This window comes from Nilaparvata lugens, chromosome 2, assembly GCF_014356525.2.
Source record: "Nilaparvata lugens isolate BPH chromosome 2, ASM1435652v1, whole genome shotgun sequence".
Taxonomy (NCBI): domain Eukaryota; kingdom Metazoa; phylum Arthropoda; class Insecta; order Hemiptera; family Delphacidae; genus Nilaparvata; species Nilaparvata lugens.
Window position 1 is genome coordinate 58002904 of NC_052505.1, and position 17047 is coordinate 58019950.

A 17047-nucleotide genomic window follows, 5' to 3' on the forward strand; every position below is an offset into this window, starting at 1 on the left:
AGTGAGTGAGCGAGTGCGTTTCCACCACGAGTGCGTTAGATCTCCACATTTTGCACATAGATTCTAAAAATATCAATATCGTGCACCTGGAAGCCCAAATTTCAATTTTCCTTCTAGATTTTTCATAATTAATGTTCAAATTTCATACATGGTACACACGAATTCATACGGCGAATTCACATTCAAATCATATGATGGAAATTTAAAAATAACAGCTGTTCTATTATTGCTTTCTACACGATTCCACTTAACCTCAATAATATTGTTTCGATTATTGATAAATATTTGTATTAATAATAATATTATTATTATTAATATTATAATAGTATTGTTTTGATATATTAAAGTATTATTAATAGATTTTTTATTCTCACAAACTCTGTATAATGATATGGTAAATGTGAAACAGCTGCATCAAAGAAATTATCTCAAAAACATCTGTTCAGAAAAAACATAGTTTTGAAACTTCGTTTTCCTGATGCAATATATAGGCCAACATGTGGCATGGATTATTAATTTTTCACCTACAACAGTATTTTTTTAAACAAAATACTAAATAAATGTCTACAGTTTCATCAATGCTGTATCGTCAATATGAATACGCATACAGTTAATATGGCTTTGAATAAAGGTGTTGATATTTTCACATAAATGAATTATTCTATTCCATTTTTATTTAATTACAATCCCAAAATTATTCGAGCCCTGGTAGAATGATTGACTCACTGTACAGTCAGTAGAAAATTTTAATATTGAAATGAGGGGTATTTTGGTAAAAAAAAATAAGGTCCTATGCACCTTTTCGATATTTCTTCAAATGAAAAATGAGTTATTTGGTTGTCAAAACTCCCCCTGGAAGGAAAACTATTAAAATTATCCTATCTTTTATAAAAATAACAATGATTTCTGCGTTGAATAACATGTTTCTCGCCAACAACAATCGAACTCTTTGTGAATTTAGATATGACCTACACTGTATGTAGATTTATATAATTCTATCAATTAAATACATGAAAATTTAAGTATTTATTTCAGTCAGTTTATGGGTTGTTGATGAAATTGACTATCAATAAAAAAATATTATAATTTTATCAGTACAGAATTAGTTGAATGAATTATTGTTGCACCTACTGAGTTCTTGGTCAACAATATTTTAATATTGGTATTTATCCATTCATTATTTCTCCAGGAGTTAGTTTATTTGAATTAGAAAATATTTATCAGGTCCTATCAATTATTCTATATCATTTATATAACAATGAATTGTTCAAAACATGAATTTAATCAAATAAAAGAAGGCCCATATACTTCTGTATTCATGTTCGCGAACGTGTTCGCATGTTTACACTCTTGTGATGGATAGCCAAAATTGTAGAGCAAACGGCGAATTGCAAAGGAGGACTCTGATTGGCTGAAAGGTTCAGCGTTCGGAGTACGGAACGGCGAACAGTTGAAACAGTGGCGAGCGGCATGGCAAACGGTTCGGAGTACGGTACGGTGAATGTTTAACAGCTGATTTCTAATTTCATCAAATAATCATTTAATGTATAATTTTGCAATCAAGTTAATTAATTTATTATTATTAATAGTTAAGATATCCAAAAATCTTTAGTATTGTCTCATGGATTGTAATCTACTATGTCTATCATGGATCATTGTAATCTATCTATGTCTGTTTGTTTGTATGAATTTCTATACTAAAATGGTATTCATCCTAAAATGGAAGATGGAATTCTGTGTAATTCATCATACATCGCATATTTCCTGGACCATCTATTGACAATCAGCAACTATGAAAACATTAAATTCATCTTTGAAACACTGATTTGACCTATCTATATTTTTTGATTCAAAACTTTACTGATAAATATAATACTATCAATAATTGATTGAGAAGAATATGTTTTTGGAATAACAAATGCTGCATGACTAAGCACATAGGAAGTCTGAATTGAGATGTGAATGAAAATATTGATTGTCAGATAAATTTCGTGATTCACCACATAAAGTCAAGTTTGACATGAGATACATGGCGGTGTAGTGTTGTATGGCAAGTTAGATGATTTTCAGTGTTTAACATCGTATTACTAAATCAGCTTTTTGGGAATTTAAAAGATTGAGAATCAATAGGTTGTTACTTAAAACTTAACAACTCACAATAATATAATATTATCACAATCACTATACCGTTAATAAGCTGCCAGCATTTGTATCAAAACTCCTGTATCAAAACATGAGCTTCCTGTATCGAAACGCCGGTGTACAAGTAGTAAGTTAAATTATGTTATAAGAGTATGTGAGAGTTTTGATTTTAAATGAAATCAATACAATAATATAGCCAATTAGCCAACATACAATATTGTTCCTCTGAAAAATTCCTTAATCCGTGAAATATTGACAACTTTTTCTTTAACATAAGAGATTTATTTCAAGAATGATGAGGTTAGGTACCGTACTGTATGTACTGAAATCCATATATCAGGAACAAGAATTTGTTGAACCCAATTGAACAGCTATATTATTCAGCTTTTTGAACAAACATTTGAAATAATATGTGTCAAATTATTTTGAACAAAGTGCTATGAATAATCATGTTCTATCTATTTTGGTGGCGAATTAAATTGCGGCCCAACCTACAATAATTTAACAGCATATTTGAATATTGCCGGAATTTTCTGCAATTTATTTGTATCACTTCACAAATAGATGCGAAAATTAATGAATATCGTTATGAATTATCAGACAGAAACAAATTAAATCTTTTTTAAAATGAAATATACTACATTTATTTACATTCTTATTGTCACTGAAAATATACTGAAACAAAATAAAGAGTACCTTATAAGGATAATGCAATGGGAGTTATAACATTGTTACAAGACATTGATTTCCAAGCATAGTCGTGATGTAGTGGTAAAGCACTCGGCTTTGAAGCGAAAGATTCTCGGTTCGAGTCCCGAAACTTTAGATTTTTTCCCTGGAAATGTATTATTATAAATTAATTTTTGAAGGAAGTTGTTTTCATTCTGATTGAACTTTGATCTCATCAAATAATCTTTTAATGCAAATAAAATTCAAAGTAAAATTTTGAAATCAAGTTATTTATTAATCTATATGAGGAAATGAATATATGTGTGTTAGTTTTTATTTGTTCCCTATAGACTTGAAAATTACTTGACAGAACGGCATGAATCTTTGGGGATATGTAGTGTGATGATTCCTGACCAGACATTTTAATAGTGAGGCTAATAGAAATGATTTATTTATTACTTTACAGACCTACGTTTTTGAAATTGTCGGCCGAGCAGCTACCAATGAACGGGAAGATGATTATGATTCAAGATCATGTTGTGATAATATGATTCAGCAATAAAGTTATCAGCTGTAATGAACAGATGAATTGTGTACTGGTATTAATACGGTAGTTTGGAATTCAAGTTTAGGTGATTGGTACCAGCTGAAGATGATGATTAGTCAGAAGACCTATACAAATAATTATCACTCCCGTATCATTGAGAAACTGGAAAATGTTGGAAAAAATTATTCACCTCATAAGAATATGTTGTTCATATTGCATTAATTAATTACTGAAGAATGTCATATTATTTTCATTTTTTTTAAATTTAGCTTAGCTTAGGATATTCATCCTGAAATGGAAGATGGAAAGAATATGGAATTCTGTGTAATTCATCATACATCGCATATTCCTGGACCATCTATTGACAATCAGCAACTATGAAAACATTAAATTCATCTTTGAAACACTGATTTGACCTATCTATATTTTTTGATTCAAAACTTTACTGATAAATATAATACTATCAATAATTGATTGAGAAGAATATGTTTTTGGAATAACAAATGCTGCATGACTAAGCACATAGGAAGTCTGAATTGAGATGTGAATGAAAATATTGATTGTCAGATAAATTTCGTGATTCACCACATAAAGTCAAGTTTGACATGAGATACATGGCGGTGTAGTGTTGTATGGCAAGTTAGATGATTTTCAGTGTTTAACATCGTATTACTAAATCAGCTTTTTGGGAATTTAAAAGATTGAGAATCAATAGGTTGTTACTTAAAACTTAACAACTCACAATAATATAATATTATCACAATCACTATACCGTTAATAAGCTGCCAGCATTTGTATCAAAACTCCTGTATCAAAACATGAGCTTCCTGTATCGAAACGCCGGTGTACAAGTAGTAAGTTAAATTATGTTATAAGAGTATGTGAGAGTTTTGATTTTAATGAAATCAATACAATAATATAGCCAATTAGCCAACATACAATATTGTTCCTCTGAAAAATTCCTTAATCCGTGAAATATTGACAACTTTTTCTTTAACATAAGAGATTTATTTCAAGAATGATGAGGTTAGGTACCGTACTGTATGTACTGAAATCCATATATCAGGAACAAGAATTTGTTGAACCCAATTGAACAGCTATATTATTCAGCTTTTTGAACAAACATTTGAAATAATATGTGTCAAATTATTTTGAACAAAGTGCTATGAATAATCATGTTCTATCTATTTTGGTGGCGAATTAAATTGCGGCCCAACCTACAATAATTCAACAGCATATTTGAATATTGCCGGAATTTTCTGCAATTTATTTGTATCACTTCACAAATAGATGCGAAAATTAATGAATATCGTTATGAATTATCAGACAGAAACAAATTAAATCTTTTTTAAAATGAAATATACTACATTTACATTCTTATTGTCACTGAAAATATACTGAAACAAAATAAAGAGTACCTTATAAGGATAATGCAATGGGAGTTATAACATTGTTACAAGACATTGATTTCCAAGCATAGTCGTGATGTAGTAGTAAAGCACTCGGCTTTGAAGCGAAAGATTCTCGGTTCGAGTCCCGAAACTTTAGATTTTTTCCCTGGAAATGTATTATTATAAATTAATTTTTGAAGGAAGTTGTTTTCATTCTGATTGAACTTTGATCTCATCAAATAATCTTTTAATGCAAATAGAATTCAAAGTAAAATTTTGAAATCAAGTTATTTATTAATCTATATGAGGAAATGAATATATGTGTGTTAGTTTTTATTTGTTCCCTATAGACTTGAAAATTACTTGACAGAACGGCATGAATCTTTGGGGATATGTAGTGTGATGATTCCTGACCAGACATTTTAATAGTGAGGCTAATAGAAATTATTTATTTATTACTTTACAGACCTACGTTTTTGAAATTGTCGGCCGAGCAGCTACCAATGAACGGGAAGATGATTATGATTCAAGATCATGTTGTGATAATATGATTCAGCAATAAAGTTATCAGCTGTAATGAACAGATGAATTGTGTACTGGTATTAATACTGTAGTTTGGAATTCAAGTTTAGGTGATTGGTACCAGCTGAAGATGATGATTAGTCAGAAGACCTATACAAATAATTATCACTCCCGTATCATTGAGAAACTGGAAAATGTTGGAAAAAATTATTCACCTCATGAAAGAGAGTTGTTCATATTGCATTAATTAATTACTGAAGAATGTCATATTATTTTCATTTTTTTTTTAATTTAGCTTAGCTTAGGATATTCATCCTGAAATGGAAGATGGAAAGAATATGGAATTCTGTGTGATTCATCGTATATCGCTTATATCCTGGACCATCTATTGACAATCAAAAGCTATGAACGCATTAAATTTATTTTTGAAACACTGATATAACTAATATTTTTTTAAGAGAGTTGTTCATATTGCATTAATTAATTACTGAAGAATGTCATATTATTTTCATTTTTTTTTAATTTAGCTTAGCTTAGGATATTCATCCTGAAATGGAAGATGGAAAGAATATGGAATTCTGTGTGATTCATCGTATATCGCTTATATCCTGGACCATCTATTGACAATCAAAAGCTATGAACGCATTAAATTTATTTTTGAAACACTGATATAACTAATATTTTTTCAAATTCAACACTTTACTGATAAATATATTACTACCAATTGATTGAGAAGAATATGTTTTTGGAATAATAAATGCTGCATGACTAAGCACATAGGAAGTCCGTATTGAGATGTGAATGAAAATATTGATTGTCAGATAAATTTCATGATTTACAAAATAAAGTTAAGTGTGACATGAGATACGTTGACTTTTTGGCGGTACGAAGTTCGCCGGGCAAGCTAGTACTATAATAAAAGAAAGAACTGACTTATACACATACGGAATAGGAAAATTATGTTTGACACATAATCACGTCTTAACTACTGGACTTAACTTGAAATTTTGCATATAGATTCTTAATTAACCGAGGATGGTTATAGGCCTATTTTCGATTCTTCAAGATTTGATTACATCAAGTTTTCAATTTGTCATGCTTCCAGTTGTTGTATGGTAGCAGCTGAAAATTTCTTTTAAAAAGGAAATTAGAAGATAGGTATGATTGGGAATCCTATTCAAATAATAAAAATAGGCTTTCCGTCGCACCCAAATTTCGTCCACCATTTTGAATCCAACTTCATTTTTATACCGTATTGGAAGGTGGTCATATGATTCATGATTTCGATACAGGATTTTAAGAGAAAATATGATGAAAACCGCACATCGATATCTCAAACCTTTCAAAAGCTTTTCTAATCAACGATACTGATATATAATCCATCTAGGCTATCTATCATCTTCTATACTATAATGAAGAAAAGAACTGGCTTATACACGTATACACGTGTAAAGGATAGGAAAATTATGTTTGACGCATCATATCACGTCTGAAACTGGTCTGATTTACTTGAAATTTCGCATAAATTCTTAATTAATCGAGGATTCTTATAGGCCTATTTCCAATACTTCTAGATTACATTACGTCAAGTTTTCAGTTTGAGTTTTGAAACATAATCCTTGAGAAGCACGGGTTACCTGCTAGTAATAATGAGCTAAGCTCGGTGCCCTCGCCCTGATATTGGATTTATTAATTAAACGGTATTCTTATTCTATGATACAATATAACTACTGCAGATGATGATTGATGACTGATAACGATAAATAATTTGATTTGATAAATCAATCATCTGTGCCATAAATCTAGTGCAATTTAGACGCGTGCGCAGCACCTAGTGTATTTCATGGCGTTGTAGTGGCAGCCCTGTCCACTTGCTGAGCTGACGCCTCGCCCCACCAAAACACAACAGTTGAACAAGCAAGCCGCTGTAAACTCGTTCAAAGTTCTCGTGCTTTCTACATGCTACGGTAATCTGTGAAATGTGACAATCCCCTGCTATTTTCGTTACAATGTACATCCCGCGAAATTTGTGAGAGTGTTGTGGGTTATCAGTAAACATCGATCAATAGATAGGGGTACGTTTGTGAGCGTGATAACGTTTGACTGGAGTGTATAACCAAAAAGCTAAACATTTGGTTGTGTGGTACAGTTGTAGCAACTTATATTCTTGTTTTGATACTGCTTTCAAGGTTAGGCCACCTCTACCGGTGTGTTTTTTATTATTCCAAGTAACGTTAGGTGTGACTGCCCCTTCAAATTTATGTGGTATTGAAATGGTCCATTTGCTACCGTGTACCTTCCTCAAATAACCTCAAGTATGGTAGGAAAACTTACAGATTCAACTGTGTTAACTTTTTATAACTTCACACTTATACTTCTAACTTATCAAGCTTGATACTTAAACTTAGGTAGAAGTAAGTCATTCATGTTAATTTGATGGATGAAGAAAGTTTTTCTTATGTTTTTGTGCTTCCCAAGGGAAGGGATGTAAATTGAATACAGTACGGTAGTCCAGTGGAAAACTTCGGTACCTTCATGAGATAGAAATGAAACCCCATTATTATTGATTGATGATTATCAAAATTACTTGGGCCAGACGCCAGATCTACGTTGCTCATATAAATAAACTTATAAATACGAAGATAAGATCCTGTTGAAAAGTGCTGGTCATTAATAAATATAGGTATTAATATAAAAAATGCATTATTCAAATTGAAAGGTGGTCCAAAATTCAATGATTTTGGAAAGTTTGGCTCCGTTGATATTATGTAAGTTACGTAGGAAGTAGGTATTGAACAGTCTTAGTATTGTATAGTTATTTTTTTAGTCAATATGAATAAAGTTGATGAAATTTTTTCTAGTAATATTATTGTAGGTATACTTGTAAGGTGTAAGTATTAAAGCTATGAGGTTAGTAAAATCGCAGTTGAATGATAATATATTATTCATTCATTTTCAAATGGATATGGGAGGAGGTATATGGGCGCCCATATACATTTTTGTAGGGGGTGGGCCAAGCCTACCTCCATATCCCCCAGTAAAAGGGATCCGGGGGTTCCCCCTTCGAAAATTTTTGAAGAAATAATCCCATCAAATGCGTTTTATGTGTTCTGGAAGTGTATTTGCTTTTTTTGTGAAAACATCCATTTATAGGCTATACTAATGAGAATTGCGTAGATTCAATGGAGGGCATTTTATTTTGTTATAAGTTATTCAATCATTTTTTTCACTTATTAAACAGTAAATAACAACCTTTTTACTTCATTTTAATAAAAATAGAATTGAAAAAATGAGTTTTCCTGAAGAATCACTAAAAGACCTTAGGCTATACCACAGAGAAGTACTGTAAAGCACGGAGCACACTGGAGACGCGCCGCGCAGCCGTGGAATTATTCCGGTTGAATACTTAGCATGTAAATAAGTTAGAATAAGCACACTGGAGGCGCGCCGCGCAGCCGTGGACGCCGTGGAATAAGCCGCTGCTGGAACTTTTGGGAGAATATGGAGCGGATTTTTTCCTCTGTGGATGCGCGGCGCGGCGCGTCTCCAGTGTGCGATAGGAGAGCAATTTTTCCTTTAAGCGCCGCCACCTTTCGGGTGGCTCTTCGCTACCATCGGAAGCTTTTGCTTTTGCTACCCTCGGTTAGCTCAATCTAGGGATGGGTACCGTATCGAACTGAAAAAACATAAATTATTTTTTCCAAGTAATTAATCGATTAATCGGTACAGAAAACATCAATTAATCATACTGAAAGCATCGATTTATTGAGGATTTAAAAAAAATCAAAGTAGCAAGCCATTCAAGCCATATTTATAAAGCCAAAATAAATATTAATAATGGCCAAGCCATTAAATAGGTTACACATAACGTGATATCAGAATAATATGGAAAAGAAATGCAGTTTTTAGTGTTTTATTATATCAAAAACTGATATTTCTCTACCAATTCCATGTTGATGTAGAACTAATGTTATATTACAATCTAGGATATAGCGAAGTTAAATTACTTTGTTACATTAATTCAGGTATTCCAACGATTGTTTTGTTTGTTTTCTATTTGAATCAACTATATCAAATATCATTGTATTAATCTGTAAAAATCTAATGTTTATAAATATCTTGAACGTATTTGAAACAGTAATTAGGTTTGAAACCAATTGCACATCCAACAACACAAAACGAACTGCTCACAACAGTGTCACGATACAGAAGTATTAAGAGCTTAAGAGTAATTCCTTCTACTTTGTGGCTATACTTACACAATAGTCCAGACAAAGAATGCTCAAATAAGGCAAAGAGGGAAATGTTTGGTAGGCCTACACAATTTCGACCTTTCTGTGTCCTCAACCCTTGTACTGAAGTGGTGAGGGTGGTTTAATTATAGGTACCATTTTTTGAGTTATATATGTCTCATACTCACTTACACGAACATACTCATTCATTACGAAATATTGTATTTTTATAGTTTTCGAGATATCTGATATTAAGCAACGATTAAAAACAAATTCCGTGCATATATTTATGAGCAAAAAATGTGTTTACAGATTATAGAGCATTCAAATCTATTCAATTTGATTCTCTACGATTATTGCAGCTGTTTTGTGCTGTGAACACAATTATTGACTTTCTAGCTTTGTTTTGACTAGTTAGATAGTGAACACATTCAAAGCCCCCAATTTTATTCAATTTTCAGCTCTTGAAGGACTCATAATTTTCGAATTATTTATCAAAAAATAAATGCTGATAATTAGAATAATTCTTATTATAGTATTAGAAATTCGGTCATTGTTGAAAAAGAGCCCACGGCCCACCTAGAGCGCTGAAATATGCACAGCTTCCTTGAGGCAGTCGCTAGTCCCGTGTCTACCAATTGCATCACACTCACAGATAACCTACATGATACATAAGTTAGCATACACAATACATGCACGCGCTCACTTACATAGGGAACTAGTGACAATTGAGTTGTAATATTATGCAATATAAACGTTTTTAAACACTGAATTGTATTATGACAGTATCTCAGTTTGTTCAATCTAACTGTGCAACAATTTTTATATAATTGAATTCTTCCGATAGCCAGGGGGGGGGGGAGCCACGGCCCTTTTCTGCCCCCGAGTATGAGCTCCCATGATATGCATAATATTTAGTATAATAGGAGATGGTACCGTAAGTATTAAAATAAAGCTTTCAGATCCATATGGTTAGTTGGGAGCTTCTCATTTAAGTGGATCCCTTCATCCTAATGCTATTATGAATCTGTTATATGGTAATCTTTCAATATTGGCCTATACCAATTTTAGCAAGTATAGCTTAAATATCACGAACAGGGAATTGAAAATAAAAGCTATTGGAACTGAATACATTTCTCACCATCATACATTGTATTGTATATGAATTACACGAAACATATCAATACTTGAATGAAAGGGGGCACTTCAGTATATGGGCCGCAGAATCCAGCATTAAGACCAACATATAATTATATCGATAGGGTAAAACGAGTTCAACCATTGTTGTCGATCTCGAAGTATTGGCAGAAAAATCTTCCTTGTGATCTACTCCAAAATTCGGAATTTGCTAGAGACTTTGAAATACTCCTACCTAAATATAGTAAGGACTCTTTGAGAGTAACAAAGTATTGTCTTTTATTTAAGCAAGTGTTTTGGAGGGGTGGGGCATAAGTCCTACTTCTAAAATAAACTACAATAGGCCTACTGGCAACAACGTCTTGAAAACATTTTCTCCAATGTACGCCAGACGTTGAGACTCCTTCATAGAAGAATCCTATCAAATCTCAATTTCCAAACAAATTATTCAAGGGTAACCAAACAACTAATGAGCCTTGAACGCTGAACCAGAAGAAACTGTTCATCCACTCATTTTAGACTGAACAAGAAACTCAACTTTCCAGTTCAACTTCTGGCCGCAAAGAACAATTCGAAAAATATTTTGAAACCCCTCAAAAATTCTTACAGAGAACCAGAAACCAGTCTATCCCATTTTTATAAGAAAACTCGCGCTTCGCGCAAGGCAGGGGCTTCGCCCCGCACCAACAGTAGGGTGGGTTAGCAGCCTCCGGCTGGGAGGCGTAATTATTATGAGTAGATGAGTGTTGTCTTTGCTTCCATAAATTTCACTTGGATCGTGTTTTGAAAAAATCGTTCAAATTTTCTTAAACGTTACGATACTCTGAAAAGTCAGTAAACTATAATACTTGTTATGATTTCTAGTAATAGCATAACATATTTGAAAAATTCAGACTTGCATTTTCATCTAATCAGATATTGATCTCAAAGTGGATCGTTTAATTTTATTTTTTTATCCTAGCGAATTGAATTGAATTGGAATTTGGAGTTTTCTAATATTAAGATCTTTTGACAGTCCTTTCTTTTTTGCGGCATTGAGAATTTTTCCACCAGAAGTTCAAGTCCAAGTTAAAATACGTATATTCATTATCTAAGTTTATCTCCAAGAAGACTGTATGTTGTAATTTGATTTTTTTATTAATGTTCAATGGAATATCTCTGTAAAATTTCCATAATAATGGGCTTGATGATGAGAGGATATCCTTCCGGTGAGACTCACTGGATGTTTCCACTTCGTTGCTTGATAATTTTTTCATGAAGTACAGAACCATTGGTCTGATTAAAATAAATTTTATATGAATCAATCCATGCAACATTGAATATGATATATCTTTCTTGTTCCTAGTTATACTCGTAATACACCATCTTCACCATCAGCTCTCAATCTTTATACCAGCTTCCTTCGAGATTACAGTACGCCAGCGATGTTCGTAGGTACTACGTCTTTTGTAGAAAGATTACCCATCAATTCCAATATCTGTTGGAGGTGTAGGTTTAATATCATTGTGGAAATTTTTAATTTCTAGTAAATGGAGAGTAGATGTTTTTACCCGTGATTTGATTTCCGCAGTAGTAAATTCCGTTACAGGCATAATTTCTGTGGACTGCGTTAGCTCAGTTGGATAAAGCTCTCATTACTTCTCCGAACTTCTTACTGCTGCCGGAACATGATCGTAAATCCCACCAAGCATATGTCACCATCTTATCATCTCATAACACAAAGGCACAAGTTCATGTGAATATCAAATTGGTTATAAGTTAATTGAATTCAATTCCATATCCCATTCAATTGCATTCACGTTACCAATAATTATTTTATCAATTTCTCGAGTTTGTTGTTGGGTCTGCGTATGCAGTTTCACTTGATTTCCATCTTGATTGCCTGGAGAATTGTTGGTCAAGTCATTCATTACAGAGAAATAAATGCAGGCTGTAGGCCTATAAGTAGGCCTACATTGTAATTGTAATTTTTCTCAAATATTCATGGCGAATGAAAATAACAACAATGGAAAATCTGAAACTACTTCCTGTTATGTCTAGAAATATGAGACTAGAATTTCCTCTGAAATAGACGTATTTCTGCCAAATCAAATTTATGAATAATTACAAGTCAGCGGTTTTTTATGGAACGTTTTCCACAAATTTTATTCAAGATGGGAAGCGCTGATTTTCTGTTCATGGAAGTTTCTCTCCTTTATGAAAGTTTGCTCTAGCCACCATGCCACATGTTTTCATAAATGCTACAATAGGGACGTCACTGCCAACTGCCAATCTGCTTTTGAACAACATAACAATTCGCTGAAGGTTCTTCACTAGAATGAGTAGCAAATCTTACTCAATACTGTGCTTTGAAACTTTATTTAATAAGTTTTAAGCTCAAAATTTTGTTTAATTTGTAATTTTCAAATCGCTAAACAATCGAACTTCTCCCTGTAATAGGCTATTTATATTTTTATAGACCTATATTGCTCTGCTGTCTTTCACTTTGAATAATGAATGGAAATATTATTGTCGTATTCTGCATTCACTCGAATACAACAGTTCAGAGTATGCTTATCATAAAAGATTCACTGCTGGAGAATCTAGAGTTGTTATTCATAATTGACTTAATTTTAATATTATCACATCCTAATTAGAGATAGAATTGATAGTCCGACAAAGTACTTTAAATTAGAAAACATACTTCATTATTTGTCCAAATTATTATTTCGTCCAACTTAACTCCTTAATTTAATCATACAAACATTTCAGTTACAGTATCATCATTATACTACTAGCCTGATCCATATACATGTGACATGTCAAACCCTATTGGGCCTACATTTATCAAATTCCGATGAAACATAAAATTTTGATGAGTTTTTGGTTCTTGTAATTGTCAGCATACACATGTATATTTTCCTGACATTTCTCAGCTTATCTAACTCACATGGTTGCTGCATTCTCTTTCGTCATACTATATTTGGCAATCATACGGCGTCTTCATCTCGCTCCAATAAATCAATTGTACCTCACATCAGTCATTAAACTTCCTCTCTCTCTTTCGCACTAATCTTACGCTATACCTCTCTTTAGCTCCCCCAAGTAGTGTTATTTGTTCTCCATTTTTTAGCTCTAGTTTCCATGTCGAAATGCAGAGGACAATAACAGTGCTTGCCTCACTTCATATAGTGAGATTCACTTCAAACTGTCACCATTCTTTATAAATAAAACATCAATAATTCTCATTCAACCAATGCTGACAGTTTAAAGTTAATTGTTCGCCCTCCTCCAGTATGTATACAATTGCTGGTGGCCTTGACTGTACTCAATGTAATCTTATGTAGACTACTCCTGTAGACAGGCTTTGCACTTCTCACATACTGTGTACCGTCACATACAGTACTTATAAATGTGTTGTATAGTTTTTTATAAAATACAGTTTGTGAAAAAAAACTTAAAAGACACAGTATTTAATCAATCTTATGTAGCAAAAGTTTTTTATGACTAGTAGTTCTGTGAACAGTAGACCTCGCGCTCAGTAAGTTACATTGACCTGTTGTTAAGTTTTCTCAATAATTAATAAATAATTTATCAATTAAAAATGTCTAGAAAAAATCCTAAATAAACATAGAGCTTTCTGTCCTGTCGTACCGTGACGTGTCGTCCCGGAATGTGAGTGTGAGCGCTGTTATCAGGTCTGGCTGTAACTGTCTATAACGTTGATGGAAACATACATTTTCAAGATCTTCGATATTTTTGAACGGGTAGTATTTTAGTCAACTGTCTACTAACGTTGATGGAAAGATACATTTTCAAGATTTTCGATGTTTTTGAACGGGTAATATTATAGTCCACTAGACAGCTGATTTATGATGAATAATTCTATAGTCTGATTTTTACTCTAATATTGGCACATGAAGGAGGCTCCTTTTCCTTTCATATTATCCTTGAAATGCACAATTTCTAAAAGCCTTGTATATACGTCGACGCGCAATTCAAAAAGGAACATACCGGTTAAATTTAATGAAAATCTATTACCGCGTCTCGCCGTAAATGCGCAACATATACACATTATTTAAGGTGAGTACAGATATATACGCGCCGCGAACATGAACAATTCACCTTTAATCAGCTGACTATATCTGTATTTTCACAGAAACGGAAAGATACAGATATAAAAAGCTTGGCATCAGCTGATTAAAAGTGAATTGCTCATGTTTGCGGCGCGTATATCTGTACTCACCTTTAGGAGAAATGCCAAACCATCGACTTGAATCTTGGGCCTCACTTCGCTCGGTCAATTATCTTTGAGGTATATGAAGACATTTATAAACAAATGGTCGCGGAAAAAGATTTTCCTTCTAGATTTGTTGATATTGTTACGGTATAATGTGAACATCGTTTCAGTTTCCATATTCTTTATGTCAATATTATTTGGGAATTGAGCTTAGAAATGTTTTTTTTGCTAGTAATAATGCTCTCATGAGCCTGGACTTGAGAGTAGGTAATGATGATGGTTATGGACTTGCAATTTCAAGTGAACTGCGAAAACGAGGGAAGTGAATAAGAACTTTTTTTAATGGAGCTGAGATACACTATTCTTTTTTGCAATTGGAACAGTAAAAATATCATATAAATAATAAGACCTCCTTCATTCTACCAAGTTGTTTGTAATGATTTGATAAATGAAGGTAAATTGAATCCAACGGATCATCTGGATATGATAATGCTAAGCCAGTATAATTATAAGATTATACTAAAATTGTTAGAAGCAATGTCAATCCAACTCAATCTATTAATCGCATATTAAATAAAAATACTAGATATTGTCAACAACAGATTTATTAAAAATAGAGATACCGGCTTTGATTGTTACAACATTATCATTCATATACTGTGACAATTGGTAAACCAGAGTTTTACCGTAGTAAACCAGAGTTCACCAGAGATCGATAATGTTGTAAGGACCGAATCCGGTATCTCGATTTTTAATAAATCTGTGGTTTGACAATAACTAGTATTTTTATACAATATGGAAAACTACCACAATCTACTTCACCTTCACAACTACTCAGAAAATCAGTAGTTCATTCTTTCATTGTACGAATGTTCTCTACCTACTATAGTAAGGGATTGCCGTTTAAAATAGTTTTGTCCCATACATACTCCTTAGCATTGTCAACTAAACTAACTCGAAGTAGTTGGAGAAACCAGTTGATTTGCATTACAAATGAAAGTCTTTGTTCCAATGGTGACTGGTCAGTTTTTAAGGGACTTTCAACAAGTCTCAGTGGAATGGGGACCGTTCTCTCCCGTGAACGAATCTGAGCCCGTGAACTCTTCAGCATTGAACTGAGATTTCTATTTACATGTATTTGTTCTGTCAGGCCTACTACTTATCCAAACACAATTGCTGAAATAACTGCGGCGTACTGTGTTTCGAAATAGTTTCTTACTCACCTTTGAGTCGGTAATGCATATTGATCTTTTGAAGAATAAAAGGAGAAATCTCTTTGGTAAAAATTCTATTAAAAATACAATCGGAGCGTGTTTCCGATTTTGAGTATAAATTCTTTCATCTAAAAGGTTGAATCAATTTGAATTGAAGTTGATTTGGTACAGTAAAATCTATCTGTAACACATCACTGTTGAACTTCGAAACTCAGTAGACTTGGAGATAACTTGATAAGATTTCGATAACAGGATCTATTAACTATTGACAGACGGTGTTTCTACTTCCCACTACAATGTTCACATCCTTTTCACAGCAATAATCAATATCATTTGTCCTCTTAGGGGCAACATAATCTCCCAAAACAGTAACCTGTAATTGTAACAATGACGCCCTCGACTACTAAAACTCAATTCGCCTTCTCAGATCATCTAGTATTGAAGTACATATCCCAATGTAAGCTTTCAAACTGATTGTGTTAGAACTGTTGAACAGTTCATTACAACACTTATATATTGTTCTAATCTGCTCTTTATTGTAAAAGTGTAATTCTTTTGAGGGATAAGTGTAAGTGAGGGCCGTCTGCGCCCTAATTTCGCCCTTGCAAATTTGAAAACAGGCAGCAATTCAATTCATAAGCTTTGTGAACTATTTGTAACCAAAAATCGAAGAATCTCTTGCTTGATCCTTGATTTAAATGAAGTGTTATTCAATGCCGTTCGGTTGTCTCATTCTCTCTTCCACGCATTCGATTCTAATAGTCTTGTAGATTCTCTTGTCGTATCTGAACGGCCATTTCCCCAAATAAGCATCCCCTTCTGGTATGTCTCCATTGATGTAACTCCCGAATTAGTTTAGCACTTAGACTATAAGATGGGGAATCACCCTGAGAATGTTTTTAGACGATAGCCTATTCCCACCTTGTTATACATATTGATGCCAGTTATTTATCAAGTTGTTCCCAGCTGATGTC

At 33.0% G+C, this 17047-nt stretch overlaps 1 protein-coding gene across 14 annotated transcripts in view; it reads left to right on the forward strand.

Annotated features, from left to right (window-relative positions):
* Window positions 1–17047, forward strand: part of LOC111063372 (ras-GEF domain-containing family member 1B) — a 224660-nt gene that overhangs the window by 127895 nt on the left and 79718 nt on the right. For 2 of the 14 annotated variants that reach the window (XM_039419941.1, XM_039419935.1), the window contains exon 1: window positions 7169–7460. The exons of 6 other annotated variants lie outside the window; for them this stretch is intronic. The gene's annotated coding sequence lies outside the window, so the exon portion shown is untranslated. Of the gene's footprint in view, window positions 1–7149; window positions 7592–17047 lie in introns of those variants that run through there. 6 more of the 14 variants (XM_039419943.1, XM_039419942.1, XM_039419934.1 and 3 more) reach the window with 5 other exon arrangements.